Source organism: Sinocyclocheilus grahami, unplaced genomic scaffold (genome assembly GCF_001515645.1).
Source record: "Sinocyclocheilus grahami isolate Dianchi unplaced genomic scaffold, SAMN03320097.WGS_v1.1 scaffold1407.1, whole genome shotgun sequence".
Taxonomy (NCBI): Eukaryota; Metazoa; Chordata; class Actinopteri; order Cypriniformes; family Cyprinidae; genus Sinocyclocheilus; species Sinocyclocheilus grahami.
Genome location: NW_015506586.1, coordinates 214,484 through 224,185, shown reverse-complemented (window position 1 = coordinate 224,185; position 9,702 = coordinate 214,484). Strand labels below are relative to the sequence as shown.

Sequence of the window (9,702 nt, the reverse complement as noted above, 5' to 3'; positions counted from 1 at the left end):
TATATATATATATATATATATATATATATATATATATCATTTTACGTTTTAGTTTACAATTATCCTGATCCAAATTCTCATTATTTAGATAAAACAACAACAACAACAACAAACTATATTTCTCTGTCTTCTAATTAAAATATGACAAAACACTGTTTCCCATCATTCTTTAGGCTTTGAGCACAACCTTACCACACATACACACTCTCGGAAATCTAGTGACAAAGTATTGTACATGTACAACAGCCATCCAAAAGAGAGAGGACAGTTATAAACTACAGTTTTGTTCACTTTTCTCTCTCTCTTCCTCCTCTAGAAATATGGGGGCAACGCCTTGAGGCTTTCCAGTCCCCATTGTGAGGACTGCCAGTTCTGTTTGGGCTCATTGTTCTCGTCTAATCAGCCGTGGCAAATGTGGAGCCCTCCAGCTCATTACGTATTCGCACTCAGAAGTGACCATGGGAAGTTTTCGGAGGCCCAGCCCCGGCATGGGCTGATGAATTACCTGCCTAGACGACACCTAGTGAATCCGCGCAGTTGCCGTGGCAGTGCTTTCTGATGGGACCGTCGACCCATCGCTCATCCCGGTGGTCAAACAAGCGCCCCCTCCTTCCCCTGCTCCGACCAGCTTGAGTTTCACTATTGCCGTCTCGTCTTTCTGCACCTCTGCCCCCCTTCCACACACCCTACGCTCTGTTTACAAACTCCTGCTAACGATGGCCGCCCTGACGAGCTTATACAAGGCCTGTTGGCAGTAGTGTCTGACATTTATCCTTCGTGCACCAAGACCGAATGTGATATCAAACACTAAAGGATACAATATTCCTAATACTTACTCTTAATAGATAAAAGTTAATCTTGCGTAAAAGCTCATCTACCGGCTTATCTACAGCAGTGGCTCCCAACTGGGTCACAAGTGTGTTGTGATGGCAGACAGAAGGGGGAAACAATGCTAAATGCAAATAATAAAATGCATCTAACTATGTAATTGTGTGTGGTTACAACAAATAAAAAATTTTGATAAGAGAAAACACTTTCCTTATCTTTTGTTGTTGATGCAAATTTGTGAGGTTACTGAGTCAGTAATGGATCAATGGCGTACAACAATGTCCATGATAAAGAAAACGTTTTTAAAATCTAGTTTAAAATGCATGTGCCATGTTCTTTCAAATGTACTTGTATTCATTTTGGTTTCATGTCATCCTATTTGAACCAAAATTATACTATTTGCAAGAAAACATTACATTCTAATGACTCTAAAATGTCATGTAGTGCAACCATCAAATACAAAGTAATAACATTTTCTTTACATCTTGAATACACACAGTGCACCGATATTAGTCATTATTTTCTAAATGTTTTTAATTTTATTTTTCACGGTAAAAAGTAAGAGATTTGTGAAGGGCTTATTTCTATTATATAACTTCCTGATTGCTGTTGTTGTTTTTGTTGTTGTTGTTTCTGCATGTTGGTTCACTTCTTTTCTAAGAAATAATAATAAACGATTATGCCAAACTACTTAATAAGGTATTTCAATAATGTTTTATTTTATTTTATTTTACAGGAATATGTATCAGCTTATTTTACTTTATAACCCAGAAAAATATCTAAATAAATGTACAATACTTTAAAGCAAGTCATAATATGTATGCATGTTTAATGTATTTTTTTATAGATAGGACAAACACATTTAGTCAGGTCACTGACCCTAATGCCAGCATGACAATACAACCCATACTAAATTAAAAATAGGTTAAAATCAGGATAAATATATGATTTGTGCTGACCACATACACACAGTGCACCGATATTAGTCATTATTTTCTAAATGTTTTTAATTTTATTTTTCACGGTAAAAAGTAAGAGATTTGTGAAGGGCTTATTTCTATTATATAACTTCCTGATTGCTGTTGTTGTTTTTGTTGTTGTTGTTTCTGCATGTTGGTTCACTTCTTTTCTAAGAAATAATAATAAACGATTATGCCAAACTACTTAATAAGGTATTTCAATAATGTTTTATTTTATTTTATTTTACAGGAATATGTATCAGCTTATTTTACTTTATAACCCAGAAAAATATCTAAATAAATGTACAATACTTTTAAGCAAGTCATAATATGTATGAATTGCATGTTTAATGTATTTTTTTATAGATAGGACAAACACATTTAGTCAGGTCACTGACCCTAATGCCAGCATGACAATACAACCCATACTAAATTAAAAATAGGTTAAAATCAGGATAAATATATGATTTGTGCTGACCACGATTTGTTGTGTAGAGGATGATATGCTGCAATCTGTATGATGAAATCTATATTCATGTGACATTTACACTGTCAGAAAAAAAAGGCAAAATGTGTACCTTTAGTGGAACAACAGCTTGTCACTGGAGAAGAACACTTAAAAGGGCAACGTTGTACTTTATTTACAACAAAAACGTGCATATTAGTTCCTTAGACTAGTAATATGTACCCTTAAAGTACTATTATGAACATTAATAAAGGTACTGGGACAAGGGACAAGCTGTTGTACCCCTTTTTCTGAGAATGTAGAAATCAACAGTTTACTTTTGCACGATAAGCAATGTTGGAACTGTGGCTTTTGAAGCAAAACCAGTTGAGAACCACCTATTTAATGCACCAGCTTTAGAAAATCACCTGTATGTTTGTGGCTCTAGAGGTTGTAAAGAAGTTGGGCAGGTTCTGTGGCCACTGGGACCTTATTTTAGTGAGTAGTAGGGGGAGGCGGTTGCCAGTTGTATGGGTTAACGTGACAATAATTTGAGTTGACTCACCCATCCCGTTCTCTAATCCCCTGGATATACTGCTCTCATACAGGTGTCCACACAATCCAATTATCACCGCCATGCTTAGAAAAAAATACTGGAAAAAAAAATAGGGAGAGAAAAGGAGGAGGAAAAAATCAAGTTAAACATCTACTGTTACTCAACTTTGCCAAGTATACATGTGCAGTAGTATTACTGTAGAGGCGTGTCTACAGTTGTTTTGAAATCTATTATTGTATATTTACATGTTTGCCGTACTTTATGAATGGCTAGTCTGGTAATCGAGCAGCTAGCACGTTTTTCTTATCTGCGCTTTGAGTAAACCAACTTTCCTTTGAATACCACGCTTGTGGCACACTTTTGTGTACAGGTGAAACTGATACCAACTTCCCTTTTGTTTTATTGCCTCATTTCCATTACCGAGATGTGACACTCAACAAAACACCACAACAATGCAGGGAGTCACAATAGCAGGTGCATTCATAAAATCTGTGATGTGAGCCAAGGAAAATCTCATCCGCCCATCTCGCGACTCAGGACCTGAAGAGCACGTCTGAAAGCGACAGTGTCCCCCCACTGGTTTGGTAACTAAAATAATGGCAGCGGGCTGATTTTCAAGCATGTAATGTGCTTTCTTTCTCCTCCTGCTGTTGTTGAAGGAGGGGGCATGTGTTTCCTTCCCTGTAGGATCCCACTGTTCGCCCCCCTATAGGGACAAAGACCCTTAGATAGAGGCTATGCCTTTTGGTACACTCCCCCCTTCGATGATCTTGTCGAGGACTGCGGGAGGAAGTGTGAGAGAGCTTCCTGAGCCAGCATCCAGCATGTGGGCTAAAGTCAGCTGGAAGACCCTCTCGACAGATGGAGTCAATCCCACTTCCCCCTTGGATTCAATAATCCAACTTTCTCCTAAAACTCATCCCTCGAACTTATTCCTCAATGGAGCTTTGGCTTGGATTCAGGAGTGAAGCTGCTCTCTCGTGTTGACTTTTATTCTGACCTTCTGAAGTTAGTCATTTGTCATCAGAGCCTTGTGTGTTTGAATTGTGGCTTACTATATATCTCTCCCATTCTTTTAGCTGTCTTATACTCATATCCCCGTACAGTCCAAAGTAAACCAAAGTATCATTAATTATCAGAAAACAATGGGATGTATGGCCCCAATCACAATGGTCCTTGGAGAAACTTAACAATTGTATAAGCAAATATGAGTCTTAATTGGTCTGCGCTAAACCGCCATGAGCTCAGTTAATAACAGCAAATATCCTTATGGGAGTTCTTGTTTGAGTCCCTGCAAAATTGGTATAACTCTGTAAATATGAACCCACGCCTCTCCGGATGAGTTTAGAATGAGGTTTAGCTGCTTTGCTATAGCAAGTAAAGTTGCTAGAAATTAATATTTCATAGAGTGACAATGGGTTGTTTGGCAGCGGATTCCCAAAATGCCCATTTTGTAGAATTACATTGTTCCTAGGGTATATTTACCATTGCACAGGGTCAGTAACCCATCAGTTTAAAGGTTAGAAAAAGGAACTTTATAAAGCAACAAACAGTGGTTGAAAAAGAAAAGGAAATAGTTCACAAGGACTTGCCACATTCCAAGAAGTTAGTACTTGCATCCCTCAGACAGTTACTGACAGGAAGTTGAGAAGGACTCATAATGGCCCACCATGATCCGGCAAAGACACCCCAAACCGACAGGGTTCCTAGAAATGCATTCAAATGTCAGCATAGTCGAGGACATGTGTTCCTCTTGAAGCACCTCTGGAATTCACTCAACTGTATGAAAAATTCACTCAACTGTTGAAAAATTTGGGGTTCAGGAATTGGAGGGCTTCTATTCATGGACTCCACAATGCAACTGGTTTGTATGGCTCTAGAGGAGAGAATGTAAGAATTCAGTGATGGGGAGGCCATTGTAATGTAGGTGTGAGTTAGATACGAGAACAGGAAAGTCTAACTATTTTGATAGGTTATGGGTAAACTAACGAATCTGATAACCATAAGGTTGGTCAAATTGCTTCTTTTGGTCACCTCCCTTTGGCCTGGTAAGGTGCATCTCACAAAATAATATATACACCATACCATTCAGAAGTTTGGGAACAAGAAGTTGTTTTCATGTTTTTGAACAGTCTTTTATGCTCGCTGTAAACAATAAAAACAATAAGTGTAAAATAATTGTTTTCTATGTGAATATATTATACAATGTTATTTATTATTGAGATGCAAAGCTACATTTTCAGCATCATTTCTGATTATTATCAATGTTGAAAACAGATATTCTACCTTATATTTTAATATTTTTGTGTATTCCCCCCAAAGTCTTTGATGAACAAAGTTTAAAAGACCAGCATTTATTTGAAATGCATTTTTGCAACATTATAAATGTCTTTACTGTCACTTTTGATCAAACTTGAATGTATTGTGTATAAAGTATATGGCATGAATAGAATAACGTCTATTTATTCTATTTTCTTTATTTTTATTGTTTGACAATTACATGAAAATGAATGACAGGGCATTTAAAAAACAGTCAGCATAATTTTAAGGCAATTAAACAAATACTCTCATGGTGTTTACAAATTTACAATTTAAATAATTATGAATAATTAAGTAAAAACAAATAATTGTTCAAAATTGCATAATTTTAGAATCCTTTTTTTAGCAGTAACATTATGGCAGGATATGTGCTTGATTGTAATGTAAATTATTTAAAAAAAAATTTTTTAAAGGAAATGTCTTTTTTTTAAAGGTCTTTGTGGACAAGATCCTTTACAAGTTTGGTCAGCTTTATGATCAACTATTGCTGCAAATTATGCAGCCTTGACTTTTAGGCAAAAAGTAAAGTATCACAACAACCCTCTAATTGTTTGTTTTCCAGTTGACATAACTGGAACTAGTCTAAAAAAGAAGCTATATCAGTTTTTGCTGTCCCTCTTGAACAGCCTATTTTTCATTATTTAGTCAAAAGGAAGCCCTTGTTTGCTCCCCCAAGACAAACCTCTATTGGAATCTCTGTTGAATCACAGAGCGCCTCGTAGACAGTTTCGCCTTTTGACAAAGTTTGGGGCTGCAGAGAAAGAGCCGCCTTGTGTGAGGCTTCACAGTACAGCTGGCCTCCTTTCCTCCAGTAGTTTATTAGACACGGGCTCTTAATGAATGGGAGTCGCTGTTACAGTAAGTGACAATTACTCGACTTATCTTGCTCGCCACCAGCGATCTCACATATCCAACATGGCCATCATAATTCCTGCCATCATAAAGAGGGCTTGTTGGGCACTGGCAGAATCCACAATACGCGTCCTTCAGAGTCAGTTCATGCCATCTCTGACTATGTTTTCTGTTTTTATTGGGGTACAGTAGCGTGAGGCTTCATCGTGGATGGGCGAAACTCACAGAGGGATGCAAATAAACAGGTCCAAGTAGGGTTAAGCCCTTTACAAACGACATGAGCGGAAACTGCACAGCCCTGGCACTCCTACAGCGACCATCTCTTGTTTCTAATTGCTTAGAAAAAAAAAGAAAAGGAATGAAATGCAACCGATAAACATTGTGACGGCATGAGTCAATCAGGTCTGGGTAGGTCTCTTGATCTACAGGGTTTCTGCTGTGATATTGTTATACCTCAAGTATTAAAATGCTTGATATATTGTAAAGATGACCCCTTATTGTCATTCAAATCTGCACTTAATCGCACAAACAAATTCTGCCATTATTTATCACCCCTCTTGTCTCTTCCATCCTGTATGCTGTTATTATGCAAGTTTGCAAGTTCATTAATATGTCAAGCTCCAATAATGACAAAAAAAAAAAGAAAATCATAAAAAGTGCATAAAAGTCTTTTTAGTCTAAACATACACTGGAATAAAAAATGGTGTAGTTAAGCCCTTTACAAACGACATGAGCGGAAACTGCACAGCCCTGGCACTCCTACAGCGACCATCTCTTGTTTCTAATTGCTTAGAAAAAAAAAGAAAAGGAATGAAATGCAACCGATAAACATTGTGACGGCATGAGTCAATCAGGTCTGGGTAGGTCTCTTGATCTACAGGGTTTCTGCTGTGATATTGTTATACCTCAAGTATTAAAATGCTTGATATATTGTAAAGATGACCCCTTATTGTCATTCAAATCTGCACTTAATCGCACAAACAAATTCTGCCATTATTTATCACCCCTCTTGTCTCTTCCATCCTGTATGCTGTTATTATGCAAGTTTGCAAGTTCATTAATATGTCAAGCTCCAATAATGACAAAAAAAAAAAAGAAAATCATAAAAAGTGCATAAAAGTCTTTTTAGTCTAAACATACACTGGAATAAAAAATGGTGTCAATTTTTCACTCAGAAATTGCTAGAGATTTCACTAACAATTACTGAGATATGGCAAGCAACACACTGAAATAAACATTTGATTTTAAAGTATACACACTGAAATAGTATTTTCTTGTAAAATGTAGTCCACTAACTTAATTTTATTCACAACTTTGAATATTTATTTATTTATTTTAATGTGTAGAAGCAATCAGGGTTTAGAGCTTTGGCCGATGGAACATATTTGATCAACAAAAAATGTAAATAAATAAATAAATAATGAACAACAAAAATTTCCCTCATACAAAGCTATTGTGTGACATACTGATTACACGGAAACAAACAAACAAAAAATTGTCTAGGTTTTACTTTGAAATAATTTTCACTTAGAAATTGGTAGTAAATTTCACAAATACAAATAAACAGCAAGTAACACATCACAGTATGCATTACGTTTATTTATTTGATAAATAAATTATGATCATTTTCTTTAAATGTGGTCAACTAATCTTTGTTTTATTTTCAACGTTTATCAACTTCTTTGTTTTATTTACAACAATTTACAGAGTAGAAGCAAAGAGATTTGAGATCTTTTAGAGAAAAAAGCTATCGTGTAACTTGTATTGACCATATTTTTAAAATTAAGATGTAGAATTCTAAGTAATTTTCACTTAGAAATGGCTAGTCAATTTCATAAATACAGTGTAATTTTTTTGTTTTGTTTTGTTTGTTTTTAGTATAGAAAGCCTAAAAATTATAATATGTAGCAAAACAATCATTAGGAATTTATTGAGGGAAAAGTCGTAGTTAATAGTGAATAAGTGTTACCAAACACTCTAATAATCTTCGAAAAAGAACTTTTTTACAGTGTACGTTTATGGTCACTATGAACTGTTTTTGTATGGAAAAGAGCTGCGTAATACGTCTTCAAAAATGATCTTATTCATTTCAAATAGTAACAGTGCACAGGTTTGGGTGAGTAAATTTCATTTTCATGCTTAACTATTCCAGTAAAGCGAACTCTTAATGGATTTGAGGAAACGTTGCTGTAAATCTGCCTCTGGTCTGGCGGCATATTAACTGTAATTCTGCCTTCACTCCATTAGAAATCTTCATTCAGTGTGTAATCCTGATTAGCAAGTAAAAACACGAGAGGCTTTGGTGTGTCAGAGCGGCAGTATTAGACAAACAAAGGTGTGTGTGTGTGTGTGTGTGTGTGTGTCACGTTTGAATTTGCAAATTCTGTTAACGTTTCAACCTGCGGATGAGAAATTAATAAAAGGCATGCATACCCGTCTACGATGACATAACACCTGTGTTTTTGATTTAGTTTTTTCGTTGTGGTGAATATGCTTACGTCATGGGGTCAGCGGGGCCGGATTCCCCCGTCTCTCTCTTAAATTTCAGCTCTGTTTCTTTTTCTGAAAAATGGCAAAAACCTGTGTTGCTAAAGACCTTAACCTAAAAAAATAATAATAAATATATTTTAAAAATAATTTTAGTGGTTTTATTTGTTTGGCTTTGTCCCTGAATTAACCAAACTACAATACGTTACACTAACTAAAGTTATTTTAACCCTGTAAAGACTGACATTTAAAATAACAGTGTGAAAGAAAAATCAATTTTTGTTGTTGTTGTTGTTGTTAATGGAACAGCTTATTGAAATTTTACACTAAATAAATAAATAAATTTGATTAATTGATTGATTAAGCCTGTAAATCCTGACAAGTTTGGAACAGTTTATACTAGTTTAACAGGCTACTTACATAAAACAGATAGTAATATCTGTTGTCATTCTTTATTTTTCAATAATATGTTTTAGATGATATTTAAATGCTTAGTTTTATGATCAAAGTTATGTAGTGTCAAAACATAAAAATCAACGCAATACATTGATGATTGAGCGATGTACAAATATAATTCCTCAAAAGCCTGAATGATCATATTTGATATTCACATTTGAACATGATTTAAAAAAAATATATGAATAATCAAGTAACAAGTTTCTTCAGTCCAGTAATATGTTTATCTTGAAATATTACTAATAATATCAAAGTTATTATTATGTTTACATTACAGCAAAAATACACATGAAGCTGAAGGTGATGTTTGTACAATCATAATAAAATACATTTTATTTTTTTTAAATAAATAACTAAATAAATAAATTGAAATCAGAGACAGAAGGCATGTAGTAGATTGTGTGCTTTCAGCACACAATAGGTGTTTCAGCAAAGTTTTGATCATGTTGATCATTTAAAGGGCTTCAATCTAAATATGATACATTAGCTTCATGCCGTTAAGGGCCATATCAGGTATCAGAAATACTAACATCTACACTTTATTTCACATTTTACATTGTACCATAAAAAGACAGGATTTTTCATGTTTTGCAAATAGTCAGAGTAATGAATTATTATTTACTAGTAATTATCGCTATCATAAATTATTACTCATGAGCTACCAGTTTACAATCATTGAACTGCTGCCTATGAACGCATGAAAATACACACAGGCTTAGAAGAGAAAGTGTGTTGATGTTGCTGAGAGACACTGCAGCAGTGGTGTGTGTGTGTGTGTGTGTGTGTGTGTGTGTGTGTGT

General features: G+C 35.2%; 1 protein-coding gene across 5 annotated transcripts in view; it reads right to left on the bottom strand.

Moving 5' to 3' along the window:
* Positions 1-9,702, bottom strand: part of LOC107570032 (transcription factor Sox-2) — a 53,013-nt gene that overhangs the window by 1,952 nt on the left and 41,359 nt on the right. For 2 of the 5 annotated variants that reach the window (XR_001606982.1, XR_001606983.1), the window contains 2 exons: positions 4,590-4,664; positions 4,387-4,494 (listed from right to left, as the gene is read on the bottom strand). The exons of 1 other annotated variant lie outside the window; for it this stretch is intronic. The gene's annotated coding sequence lies outside the window, so the exon portion shown is untranslated. Of the gene's footprint in view, positions 1-2,797; positions 2,886-4,386; positions 4,495-4,589; positions 4,665-9,702 lie in introns of those variants that run through there. 2 more of the 5 variants (XR_001606980.1, XR_001606981.1) reach the window with 1 other exon arrangement.